Below are 14,754 nucleotides of genomic sequence, written 5' to 3' on the forward strand. Positions count from 1 at the left end.
GATGAATTCTAGATAGGAAAGAGGGGTGGGGGGAAAGAAAGCGGGCAGGGGATTAGCAAGGATGGTGGAATGTGATGGACATCATTATCCACAGTACATGTATGAAGACATGAATTGGGTGTCAAAATACTTTATACACAAACAGAGATATGAAAAGTTGTGGTACATATGTGTAATAAGAATTGAATGCATTCCACTGTCATTTATTTTTTAAAAACTCAATTAAAATAAAATAAAATAAAGGTATTATGTCCAACTATAACTAAAAAAATAAATATTTCTTAAAAAACATTTCTCAGCCTCGATCTCTCAGCCTCAGTTTTTACATGTAAAATGGAGAAAATAATTCCATTTATATGGTTTCATAATATGTAGGGATTATGAGACAATGTGTGCAAAACATTTAGCAAAGAGCCTAGCACGTAGTAAATTCTCAACAAACTGCAACTGTAGAGTGTATCCACAAAAGCTAATCAAATTACAAAAATATAATTAATCCACTCTTAGATGTTCTCTAATATATTTCATTTTCATTGATATTTTCTAGACATTTTACCTAAAATGTTCCACTTTAAGAAATCGAGTTTATTTACATGAACTTATTTATTATTTCTAATTTAAAACAAAAACACTGAATTTAAATGAAAAATACATTTCACATAGTTTCTCCTCTAAATAGATATACCAATATATTTCAATTAAGAAACTTTTGTATGAGCTGTAAGCAGTTTACATTAATTGCTTTCTTTGTATATATGCTGTCTACAGAGTCATAATTAGTAAATGCAACATTAGAAACGTCATTAAAACGTGTCTTTTCTCCTATTGATTCAGTCTCATCCACTTGATATCACTTCCCACTGCCACTTTTTTGTCATCAATGGCGTTCAGAGACCCTTTGGCTCACCTATCCCTTCACCAACTCTATGAAGAAAAATAATCTGCACAGACAGGATGATTTTTGAGGCTGGAATGATTTTCTTTCAGGCGTATTAAACGGGATGCCAAGTCCACAAAAAAACAGGCAATAGCAAATTCAGGATTGGCCAGTGTACTCCTCGGTGCTTCTCAAGCACATTTTAACTGAAGAAAACACTACAGACAGGTGGAGTATTAACCCATGTCAACTCTATATGTACCCACATCAACTATCTAAATCATTCCTCAGGAACCTAAGTATGCAAGTCGTGGAAATGCCCCCCACGCCATGGAACAGAATGGTTATCCACACAAACTGCCTCACCAGAGGCTTCCTTCACGTGACCTTGAGATGGTTACTGAACCTCTCTCAGCTCAGCTTCCTCATCTGTAAAATAGGAAGAAATAAAAGAAAAACCCTACCTCCATAGAGTTATTTTTTTATTGATTGTTCAAAACATTACAGAGCTCATGATATATCATCTTTCATACATTAGACTCAATTGGGTTTTGAACTCCCATTTTTACCCCAAATACAGATTGCAGAATCACATCTGTTACATACTCACATTATTACATAATGGCATATTAGTGACTGTTGTATTCTGCTACCTTTCCTATTAAAAGAATTAAATAAGATGATAATGATAAAAAGTGCCAAGTCTGGCACCTGAAAAATCACTCAGTAGGTATTAGCTATTAATGTCTTTATGGTATGAAAGCTCCCACCACCACAGTGTGCTGGTCACTTATTTGTTTACACTGTTTTCAGATCCCCTTTCCCACCCTCTACACTCTGCCCCTTCTACCCTCCTTACATCTTGTCTCCACCATCCGAAAAAGTAAAGGGAAGTTCCTATACATCAAAATTCTCACGGGGGTGCTGGGGTTGTGGTTCAGCGGTAGAGCGCTTGCCTAGCTCGTACAATGCCCTGGGTTGGATCCTCAACACCACATAAAAATAAATAAATAAAACAAAGGTATTGTGTCCAGCTATAACTAAAAAATAAAAATATTTTTTAAAAAGATCCTCACTGGGTAATATAACCCAAAGCATGAAACCGATGTTTCCTTCAGATACTCTCATTTTAAAGACATGACATAATCTACAACATTTTACTACCACCATCTTTAATATGATAACTATTTGCCTTTTCTCTCCAAGGTTTCCTAGACTTTACTTCATCCACCTCATGTCTTGTAACTCTTTACCACTAAATGTTTGTTTCCCTAGGCCCAAGTCCTCATCTTCTAAATCCTTCCTTGCTTCTATTTGTTCAAGATGCAAAAGGTCAGCAATAAAATTATAATACGCCCTAAGAAGCTAATGACTATAATTTACTAAATTTTGCCCTGCTATGGTATGACTTTTGAATACTGCAGAGCCTCTTACAGGGTCACGTTCCTGAAATGTGATTACAATCGGAGAAAGTAGTCTCAGGGGATTAATTTCTGTTCTTTACTAATTTCAGAAAAGTCACAAACTTTTCCATCAAAGGATGATTGTTCTAACTGCTCACACTGCACACTCAGTCTATGCCTAGAATCTGGCTGAAACCGTTTTCCTCTTTAGAGTTCCAAGGGGTTAAAAAAAAATTATTGCTGCCTCTGGCAAGAGGTTGTTTGGGAGCTTTATCAACTGGCTTATTTCCTAAACATATTGGCTCCATAGTGCTACAAAGACACGAAAGTGTTTTATTCTACCAGCTGAGGCAAGATAACTAGAAAACAAGCAGGAAGACAGTATGTTAAGTTAAAAATACAAATCATTCACATTTGTTTCGTGGGAAAATTGGTGCAGGAATATCTGATGGTAAGAAAACTAAGCACCAAGGCCCCAACTCGGGGGCTCACAGCCTGGGAAGCCAGCGCCGGGCAGGGAGGAGACCTGGGAGTCGCTCCTTCTTCTGTTCCTCCACTGCACACTGCCAGTGCCATCTGACTGGAAGGAGGGCAGACACTGGCCAAGCTGACTGTGATTCTAAATCTTCAGAAAGAGCAGCAATCTCTACCTTGCAGAGTTTCATACCATTGATTTCTTTACAACACCTGAGACCCTATATTGATATAAAACCACACAAGGGTGACAAACGGCTCATTAACCAGGCACAGTGGGGCACACCTGTAATCTCAGTGACTCTGTGGGCTAAGACAGGAAAATTGCAAGTGTGAGGCCAGCCTGGCAACCTAACGAGACGACTGGAAATGTGGTTCAGTGGATAAGGACCCCTGGGTTCAATCCCTAGTACCAAAAAAAAAAAAAAAAAAAAAAAAATGGCAGGCAAGCAAGCAAGCTTGTCCAGGACAGCCTCATCAAAAGGGGCTCACTGTAACCCATTCCAATCATCTCCAGAGTCCCTCTAAAGGCTTCAGCGTAGGACTTTACCAAGCTGTTTGCTTCCAGTGTAAGGATTTCTCCTTCCATTCTCTAATAATGACCTCCAAGTCTCTTTATACCAAAACACAGGCTGTGCGTCTGCCAGGGTACAGGTGGTGATGCATACAGCAAAACCAAGCAGCCCAACTCAGTTATTCCTTCATTCATTCCACTAAAATGTATTAAATCTCTATTACATCCCAGGCACTATGCTAAGAACTGAGGTACTACAGTTCCCAACCTCCCCCACACGCCCCCAATTAAACACTGCCCGGGGCACTTCCCTTGTAAGGAGAGAAAGAAGCTTGAATCAACTATATTTGAATATGAAGTTGCAAATGAGAGGTAACTGGAACTGTGAGGAAGGCCCCCCAAGGAAAGGATAAATGTAAATTCACTAGGTAAGAGGATGTAAGACTCTTCCAGGAAAAGGGGTACTGTGTTAAAAATCTCTGTAGAAGGAGAGAGCTCCTTCTACATGAGAGGCTGACCCAAAGCCGGAGAGGCAAAGTGTGACAGGGCACAGAGAACACTGTAAATTGATGCTGGAGCCCTGGGAACAGGCCAGGCCTTAAGGAGTTTTGTCTTTATCTTAAAATCAATGGGACGATAATCAAGAATGTTAGGCGAAGTGACAGCATGATCTTACCTGCATTTTACAAAGCTAATATTATTCAGGCTACATGGTGGGAAATGGATCCAAGAGGAGGCCAGATTAGACACAACATGACCAATTAGAAATTTTTGGAGAATTGTAAGCAAGGGGCTACTGTCATTTTGAATAGGTTAGTAAAGACAATGGTGGAAAATTTTTAAATGGATAGAGAAAGAGATGGAAACTGTCTTCACAAACTTGAAATTTTCCTTTACTTCTGCTGAGGTTTGAATGTCTCCTCCAAAACTAATGTTCAGTGTGGTTGCCATTGCAACAGTATCAGGAGGTGGGGCATGGAAGAGATGATTAGGCTATGAGACTCCTCTCTCATGAATGGATTAATGATGTTATGAATGGAGGGCGTTTGTTATTACAGGAGCAGTTAGTGACCAAAAGGATGAATTTGGCCCTATTTTCCTTCTCTGTCTCACATGCCATTTGTCACACTCTTAGACTTCCTAACCTTGAAAAACATAAGCTAAACAAACTTTGTTTATAAACTACCCAGTCTGTGGCACTCTGTTATAACAGCAGAAAATGGACTCAAAACAAGCTCCGTCAAATGACAACTTCTTAAGAAGAAAGTGTGTCTAAATGTGAATAAGAGCCAAGCATGGTAGAATACACCTGTAATCTAAGCGGCTTGGAAGACTGAGGCAAGAGGGTCACAAGTTCAAAACCAGCCTCAGCAAATTAGAGAGGCCCTAAGCAACTTTTGAGACCCCGTCTCAAAATTAAAAAAATAAAAAGATGGGGGATGTAGCTCAGTGGTGAAGTGCCCTTGGGTTCAATCCCCCAAATACTTAAAAATAAAAATGAACAAGATCTATAAAATAAAAACAAAATAATAACTGCATATCCAGTACCACTGTGATGGCTTGACTTTAAAATTGTATTATACAATCTTTTCATCTCAAGATTAGGATGAAATTCTGATCACCAAGAGGTTACTCCTGACATACCATCCCAACTTCATGCATTATCATTCCCACACCTTTCCTCCTCCATTGCTGCTGCTTACATGGGGCGCAATGCAAGTCCTTCTAGCATATGCAGCAGCTCCTTTCAAAGGAATCAGACTCATGCCAAGAGGAACAAAGGCTGTGGAAGAAGAGCCATCCATTCTATGCTCTTTCAGCACAATTTCACTTAACACCTTCTAGGCCATGACCAGGTGTTGCCTTCAAGATGCACAAAAAAAAATGTGAATAAATAATTCAACAGTACAATAAGAGAGAGATGCACAAATCTGGGAGAAGGAAAAAGAACTTTTTAATCAACATGCAGGGCAGTGAAGATTTGGAAGAGGGCTCTGGGAAGGTTTTTAAAAGATGAAGATACTTTAGCTAGATCTCATAATTCATCAGATAGGCAAGGAAAAGAAGGATTTCTGGGCTGGGGGAAGACCATGCGCAAAAGTGAAGAGGAAATGAAAAAATACAACTTGTTCTGGAAAATTCAAGTTCCTTGGGGAGAAGAAGGTGGATAGGAGTTGATAAGGTTATAGTTACATGTTCAGATCTTAAAGACTTCATGTGCTATCATAAGAAGTATGAGCTTAATACTATAAGTGGCAATCAGGAAGGATTAACTGGCCCAAGTCTGAGCCCCTGCAAACAGGAAAAGGCAGTGGCCTTCTGTAACATTCCAAAGAAATCAGCTATGGAGGGCTGGGAATATAGCTCAGTTGGAAGAGTGCTTGCCTCACATGCATAAGACTCTGGGTTCAATCCCCAGCACCACAAAACAAAAGAAAGAAATCAGCTGTGGCCCAGTCCTGGTCAGTAGCAAGACAAATCCCAGTATTCCCATGGCAATAGGGAAGGTGCTAGCTCTTGTCCAACTGTGAGCAGGTATTCTGAAACTTTTTTTAGCTAGTTATGTCATTGAACTATATCTGCAAGGCTTGTATCCCAGCTGCTAATCATGGCTATAGGGACCTTCCATCAACTCCAAATGTGGAGTTGATAAAATGAACTGAAGCCAAGTCCTGCCATTTCTCAGTACTATTATATCACAGTCTGTGAATCATACCATGAGGGGTGTCCCAGCTGTTTCAGGGTCTTCCTCCTGGAGTCTAGAATGCATAGTATGTCAAGGTTTTTAAAACAAAAAGGCAACAGAGTATCTGCTAGCTGCTACTTGTCCCTCTCCATGAGGCTTCTCCAGTGACACTGGTCCAGCAGATTTGGTGGGTGTGAAGTCTGACAATTTGCTCAATGTTTACAAGGCAGGTGGTGAGGACTTAAGAGAAGTTCCATAAACAGTTTCATACTTCATAAAGACAATGTTGGCAGTAATGGAGCAGATGCTATAGGGAAGCAAGTTCATAATGATGAAACTTTTCCAGAAGCTCTTGAATGAGTCCAGATAACAGGTGATAAACTTTGAACTAACTCAGTGGTAGTGAGGTTTAAAAGGGGGGGGGGGCGGGGTGGAGCCAAGAGATATTTATAATAAAATTGGGTTTGGAGAGTAAAATTCAAACACAAGATGCAGGTGTGCAACTCAAGTGGCCGAGTAGATGTTAGTGTCATTACCTAAGAGAGAAACAGAGGGAATGAAGCTGGGGAGGGGTAGGATTTAAACTGGAACAGGTGGTAACGTATGGGATATCCAGGACTGTATATAGTGGGAGCAGGGACTGGGTCTACTTTTCCTCACCATTATGTTCCCAGGAACTACTATAGTGTCTAGCACACAGTAGCATTTGCTCAATTGTGACTTGATGAATGTATTGTTAACATTGATTTTACATAGAAGCATCAAACTCCTGGGGCAGCAGAGTTATGCTGTAATGGGGCATATTCATTTAGTTGACACGTCCTACAAATGCAAAAGACAGTTCGTGATGCCTCAAATCCTTATTTTAAATTTAAATTCAACTCTGATTTTCGTTTGTAGATTCTCAATTTATACCAAGTTTTATGGCTTATATACAAGTATTTTATTTTTTTCCTGAATGCATAAATATCATCTGTCTTTAAATTTTAAAAAGTCTTCCAACAATCCCCATGTCAGACATCTGGACACATCTGCAACCCATAGCTATTCAGTTCTTACTTGCCGTAGGTATTATAGTCAAAGTCAATGAAAAAAAATCAGGAAATTTATAAATTATAGCTTCAGAATTAACAGTATTTTGTGAATATGCTATCCTTTGAATAGTAGATTAAACCCAAGACGTATGTGATAAGACTAAAGTTTAGAAATAGAAAAATTTCAGGCAAAATAATCCAATAATACATATTTTATAAGGGATTGTTAGTGCTCTATTAATAGCAGAGCAACACCATAAAGATTGTCAAATTAATATGATTTGCAACTTCCTTTCTATCAGCATCTATTTATTTTTTCCTTACAAAAGAGTTAAAACTACAAACTTTGAGTCTGGGCACATGAGAAAACTGAAATTTAGCAAGAAAACTAATATGCATAAGAATTTTCAATTTATAAAATGATTTGCCTTGAAAAACACTTTTATTTCCTTCATAGCCAACAGATGTTGACCCATACACCATCCATCCTAAAATTTCTTCACCACACTTATTCATTCACCTACTTTGCTAAAAAGCTGACAATATTTCTTTTTCTTTCTTTCTTTCTACCCCCCCCCCCCCCAATGCAAGGGCACTTTACTACTAAGCTACATTTCCAGCCCTTTTGATTTTTTGTTTTGAAACTGGGTCTCACTAGGTTACCAAGACTGGCCTCAAACTTGAGATCCTCCCACATCAGCCTCTGGAATTGCTTGGATTATAGGCATGGGTCATCACAACCAGTCCAATATAATTTCTTAATTAACAATTTACTCAAATTCTCTTCCACTTTAGCTTCCTATGTACATTCAGCATCCATGGAGCTACAAATATCAGAGGGTAAGAACCTCATGTTTTTTGTCTGAAAATTTCTACTGCTTTCTCAGACCTCATTCTTCAACCTCTATGTACAGCCTGAACCCATATCTGGCACAACTGCAAGTTCAGACTGAATCTTGGGAAGTATGGGTCAGTCAATCTTGGTCTTTAGGGAAATGATTTGGGAATGCTCACCCAGAGGTGTGGGAATCACCCTCAAGTTATCTTAGCATTCTGGCCCTGGCATTAAAGTATGGTTCTAATGATTTAGTTTATAGCCCCAGGATGTCCTTCCAGATTTCCACCTCCAGCACATACCAAGTTCCTATAACTGTGCTTCAGTCATGATTCAAAATCAGTCCCTAGTTTTGACCCCAGTACTAGGGACCCTCATCTTGTTCACTTGAGTCTCTGCCTTGATACATAGTAAGTTCCCAAACCTTCTACCAGCACCTCTGGAAGCTGCCAGTTACCAAAATTTCCAGCTTAGAGACTGAGAACTTGAAGTCAACTGCTGTAACTAGATCTCTGGGTGTAGCTCCATCCACCCCCAGGTTTGGTCTCTAATTTCCGCATACAATAGGCACACCATATTACTCCTTATTACCTTCTGGGTATTGCTAGTTTCCTATGATGAGACTCTAAATACCCCTTTCTGGCTATGGGCTGGACTTCCCTTTAGCCCGCTTGCCTACTTCTCTATTCTTACACCCACCTCATTCCCATCACTCCATTGGAAAACCCAAGCTTAGAATGAATCTCTCAAATCTGTACAGAAATTCAGAGCATCAAAAATAAGGGAGTATAACCAGTCAGGCCAGGAGTGAAGAGGAAACTACTGTGCTATCTCGAATATTGTCTTCAAATAATTGCCCGAGGTGCAGAAGGAAGATTATGAATCAGAACAGATACAAACACTGAGAAAATATCCTCTGGGCCTATCTGTGCCTATTTATCCTTCAACCAAATCAATTAATCCAGAGAAAATGTAGAATCGCTATAATACCTCTCTGTGAGTTAATCAAATGTATCTCTATGCATTTAAGAAACTCCTAATAGCTAAGAATTACAAATGAGTATTTAATAGCAGAAATGAAACAGAGGCTTCCTGGTATCCAAACAAATGCTCAAAGCCAGATTTAAAAAAAAAAAAAAAAAAAGGATGGAAATTCCTTTCTACACCTGGACCTTTGCCAGTAAGTAAAACTGAGATGAAGAAACTAAGCAAAGAAGATTTAAAAACAAAACAAAACAACAAAACAAAAACCACACAAAGATGCACCAGCTTTTGCTGCAGGAAAACTCCCTGTCACTGAACCTACAAAGAGGATGTTATATGGACTAGAAACTCCTCCCGAGAAAAGTTATCACTCCTGTCAGACGTACCAGATGAGATCTGACTCGGTGGTAATTGATGTCATGCATCCTTTTCAATTGTTTCCAGGAAGCTGGAAGCCTGAGCCATAATCAGTCTCTGAACTAAATTTTACACACTGTCAAATACTTTATAAAGGTCTCTACCATGGCAAGACACACTATTCCTTAAATTTATTTTTCATTTTGTTCTCAGCCATATGCAACCTACGCATTTTCATTAGAGAAAGAGCTAAACTTCTAATCATTTCTCAATTCAAAAAGCAAAGCATCTTCCATTTTCCTTCAGTTCCTCTGCTGGACAGCTCCACTGCATGACCTCACCTATAATCAGTCATTACCTTTCCTGATGAGGATAAGAGATACTTGGAAGTCCTCTGATGATTCTCTCTCCTTCTCGGTTACAGAGCAGTTTGAAGAACAGTGCATACTAATCCACTGTTTGTAAATGTGAGCTTACTCTGCTGAAATTTAATAATTTATTTCACATTATACTTTTAGTTTATCCTAACTATTATATCCAAGTATAATGACACAACTTTATAATTGGCAGAGTCTGTAGCCTTCTCCATTACCACTTGGCATTTCCCTAAATCCCAGACTCAACAGATTTATTTCTTTTCACTCTCCTGGAGAATTGATTTCACCCCTTCCCTAGTGGTGTTTTTATTTTCCTCCATCAGTTCCTGGCATTACCAAAATGTCAAGGAAATGCTAAAGTCCATAAATTCCTAGGCAGACAATAAGAGTAATAATATTATTGTGTGCTTGTTCAGAGCATACATTACAAAGCACTATTATACTCATAATCTCATTTTAATTTTGTTTCTCAAAAGAATAATGAAATATGAAGACCTGATATTATTCATCCTGGTTTACAAATTATAAAATTTAGGAGGTAATGGTTGCATAACTAGGGTCACAAACACCAGAAAAGACAAGCACAGAACTCAGATCTTTTTTTTTTTTTTTTTTTTTTTTTTTTTTTTTTTTTTTTTTTTAGAGAGAGTGAGAGAGGAGAGAGAGAGAGAGAGAATTTTTAATATTTATTTTTTAGTTCTCGGCGGACACAACGTCTTTGTTGGTATGTGGTGCTGAGGATCGAACCTGGGCCGCACACATGCCAGGCGAGCGCGCTACCACTTGAGCCACATCCCCAGCCCCAGAACTCAGATCTTTAGACTCCATTTTCTGCTTACTTCTCTAATGTTGGTATTCGGCCAAAATCAACAGGGTAGATTATCTGAATTATTCAGTGGTAATAGAATCATGTTCTGGATTCCTACAATAAAAAAATGTGCAAAAGACAATTTTGCTTCCCTCTAAGAAGCTGGATTTTTCCTTTATAAAAATCAAAATAATATAACTGCTCTTATTTCTCCTTTCAATGTGGGCTACTGGGGAGCTCACCGTCAAAGGGAGACCACAGTATTGCAAGGGATTCTATGACCTGAATATCTATAATCTGTATTCCCCTCCAAATAAATGCAAAAGAAAGTAATTCATTTCTTCTAAGGATATTCTTATAAGGGAAGTAAAATACCCACAAAATGGTTTCAAGTGACTGAGTGATAAGAATGAACAACTAAGCCCATAGAACACACATCATTTAAAGAAATAAGTAAGACAATAATCAAAAGAACCTCTGAAATCAGGTCAGGTTCCACATCCCAGCTCTTCCAGCCACCTGCTCTAGAACCTGAAATCAGGTACCTCATTCCTCTCCATCTTCATTTCATCCATGAGGAAACAATAACAACAACCTCAGAGTTGCTCTAAGACAGAGTGAGATATGACGTGAAGAAACTGAGGCAGACAGTGTAGGTTGGCAAATGCAATGCATTTTCCTAGAGTTGAAATGCTAAACTTCCTAGCCTCTCCTGCAGCTAGGAGTTCCCGTGTGATTGTCCCAACCAATGACACACAAAAAGCATTCTGTCAGGATTTGCTCTTCAGCCTCTTCCTTCTTCTTCCTGAGGAATCCTGGATCCATAGTGAAGATTTCCTTGGTCACCAGCTAAGGATGGATGAGCAAAAGACAAGGGTTTGGGAACTGATGGCACTGTGTAACCAAATCCCACCTTGAATAACCACCTTCTAATTCCTTATATCACTTGAGATAAGTAAGCACTTGTGTAGTTAAATCCCTGCGCCAGCCTCAGCCTTCTGTTAAAAGCAGCAAAAACAAGCCTAACAACATGGCTTGACACAACCCTGACAAAGATCTCTGCCCACCAACATTAGTCCCTTAGTTTCCTTCCAGTTGAAAAGGCATGTGTTTGGAAAAATGATTACAATAACAGTGTTATTATATAGTATGATACGAATTTCACTAGGAGAAAAAAAAATTGCTGGGAGACTCAGAAATATCCAGGAGCTCAGAAAGTTCTACTAAGCACATTTGTGAAAAGAGGGAAATGTGTGTTTTCATTTTAACAAGGCCACTTTGAGAAAATACTTCAAAATGTCCTGCTGGATTTCCCGTGGGCCAAGGAAGCGGCAGGGCCAGGCCAAGGGGAACATGACAGGGACCCTATGGCCAACCTACGTAGCTGGCAATGAGTGACTGAGGGGTGCATTAGTGGCTGTTCTGATATACTTTACATTTGGCCCTTGGGTGAGGATTCTGAGGAGACATAACTGGTGGAGTCTATGATAGCCATCACATGACTAGGCAGCACAGTGCTGGAGAATGGTGAGTCAGCCATCTTTTTACTGCACCTAAAGGAGTATTTTTTTCAGATTATATCAGCACAGATGTGGTTTCTAACATTCCTTGCTCATTTCCAAGGAAACTCATGCACTTCCTGAGCAATGTATTTTAGGCCAAAATAGACTTGATTCAATAATTCCTGCAAACCCTGGACCATGTGGACTTAAAAGGGACATTCTTTGGCCACACAGGAAAAAAATTAATCCTAACCCAGGGGATGTGGTATTCTCAAAATGAAAACACCCCATCATACTGTCCTCTCCAAATACACACTTGCATGCACATGCACACACACACAAACACACACACAGCATATCTTTTTAAAGTTCTATGTGAAAGTTAAAAATGGCTCTTCACACTTAATAATATCCAACGAATATTTCACTGAAATATATTGGTAGAGATTTTTTGATACAGCTGCATTCAAAAACTCCAGCTTAGTCTCCTGTACTCATGCAAATACATTGCAGTGTTCCAACCCAAATTGGACCTAGACAGGGAACCCTTGGCAAAGATGAGTGGATGGAAATGAATACTGCTATTAGGTGGGCAGCACTGCACTGGCCCCAAAATGAAAAACTTGTTCCTCAAAGGCTCACAAGGTGGTACTGGGATCAGCAGAGAAAGACTTTCAAAAAAAAGTAATACACACAAAAATTTAATAATGAAGCTATAGGAAGCTGCAGAGGGTCCAAACAAGAAGCAATTAACTACTGGTAATAACAGCACTTCAGTGTGACACCTCAAAGTACCCTGGGGCCTCCTGAGGATATACAGCCCTGAACAGGACCTGTTTACATTCCTCCATGTACAGAGCACCTTTCTTCTTCTATTGCATCTTGGCAATAACAACAACGACAATAATGATGGGTGAAAGTATGCTAAAGAATAACAACAATAACAATGGCTGACATGTGTTGAACACTTAATTGGAAAGCCTAAGGCACTGGTGCATGATCTCAGTTGTAGAATGAAGGACCTGGAATTATTTTGCTGAAACTTAGAAAAGGGGGGTATGCTTTGTTCACACCCACAACACTACACCTCACCCATTCACCTGATTTCTGTGTAATCTGCACACTCTCTTTTCTTCCCACAGGGAATATGAATGAAATATATCAATCAGCTGGAAACTTGGTTTGCTTTGAACAAACTTAAAAGCATTCCACTAACAAATAATAATGAATGAGGGCACAGAGAAATACTTCATCATTTTTGTGATGCAATTGCTTTTCCAGAATTTCTAAAAATTGATCATTTCAAGATCTCAGCAGAAAAATACACATGTAACTTTAAAAAATCTGTGCATTGAATTGGTTTAGCCTCTTGTAATGACTGTGCACATGCAGAATGATGTAATGACTCCTGGTTCCTAAGGATAAAAAGCATTTTCCTTTATTATTCAGGAATGGTTCTTTGGTCTTGCAACAGGCAAAGAGAGACACAGAATTCATTTGCACACACTTTGAAAAGGAAATGTTTTCCTACCATGCTACTGCTGCTGCTGCAACTGACAGATAAGATGGGAGGCTACTTTCTATGTCTTCAATCATTTCTTTTCTTCAAGCCTATTTTCTAGTATAAAGTTAAAAGTCAGTTGATATAACTGAAAGCCCTCATTTATAGAGAGCCTCTTTTGAAATTCTTTTTAACATTTTTCTCCTTGTTAAAGAAGATCGTTTTCTTATCTCTGCTTCATTCCATGGCCGGTTGCTATCCGTTTTTGTAGATGGAAGATACTGCGGATTGGCATGCTCAGATTCTATTGCACCTTCCTTCCAGCTTCCTGCTGAAGCTTGGTAGTTAAAAACTGCCTCTTTAGGACTCTATGCATCTAGTATTTTGGATGTAAATTAATCTTTACCTATTAGATGCGCTTGAAGGAGATTTGGAAGGAGGAGAAGTGAAGCCCTCTGTTTTCCTTAGAGGCAGTTGTGGCCAAGGTAATGGCAATGGCAGGTTAGAGCATCCTAATTCCTAGACCACAGTTAATGCAGCAAATTTTGTCTTTTTTTAAGGGAAGGGGGTCACCGGGGATTGAACTCAGGGGCACTTGACCACTGAGCCATACCCCCAGCCCTATTTTGTATTTTATTTAGAGACGGGTCTCACTGAGTTGCTTAGTGTCTCAAAGTTGCTGAGGCTGGCTTTGAACTCACAATCTTCCTGCCTCAGCCTCCCAAGCTGCTGGGAATACAGGAGCAAATTTTTGAACTCAATTATTCTAGGAGCCACTTCTTGACTCCTACTTTTCCATTTTCTTTTTTTTTTTTACCTCTCCTCTCTCTCTCTCTCTCTCTCTCTCTCTCTCTCTCTCTCTCTCTCTCTCTCTCTTTTACTTCTTCATTCTTCCAGTGATTTTTTTGAGTAGGCTCATCCCTCATGTGAAATATCTTTCTGTCAAAAATACCTAGGGAGATTTCCAAACCTTGCCTAAACCCTGACAAAAATAAGCCTACTCTTCACTCCTCAGGCTCAGGATGTACCGTATGAACCAGCACAGCATCAATACCAACATTTATATAATGCTTTGTAGTTTACAAAAGTACATTGACAAGCATTATCTGAACTGGTCCCCACCACCACTCTGTGAATAGATGGAATAGGTGCTGCTCTGTCTATCTTAGTGATGAAGAGAGCTGACTCTCAGAAGAGTTAGGTGATTTATCCAAGGTATTTAATTAGTAAGTGGTGCAGGTAAGGTTCAATTCCACATTTTATGGCTCTTAGTCATTTCCTTTGACATTAGGAAGTCTCCCAAGAGCAAGTGGATAATGGAGAGAGAGAAAGTACACAAATACTAGCAATTAATTAAACCTTCTAATTCCTGGTTTTAAAAAGGTATCACTACACACACTCT

At 39.2% G+C, this 14,754-nt stretch overlaps 1 protein-coding gene across 1 annotated transcript in view; it reads right to left on the reverse strand.

Moving 5' to 3' along the window:
• The window catches only part of ST8SIA1 (ST8 alpha-N-acetyl-neuraminide alpha-2,8-sialyltransferase 1), a gene marked incomplete at its 3' end in the record, with an annotated part of 142,793 nt that overhangs the window by 73,128 nt on the left and 54,911 nt on the right, over positions 1-14,754 (reverse strand). The gene's annotated exons all lie outside the window — the stretch shown is intronic.

Source organism: Spermophilus citellus, assembly GCF_964194105.1.
Source record: "Spermophilus citellus genome assembly, chromosome: 10".
In the NCBI taxonomy this organism is placed as follows: domain Eukaryota; kingdom Metazoa; phylum Chordata; class Mammalia; order Rodentia; family Sciuridae; genus Spermophilus; species Spermophilus citellus.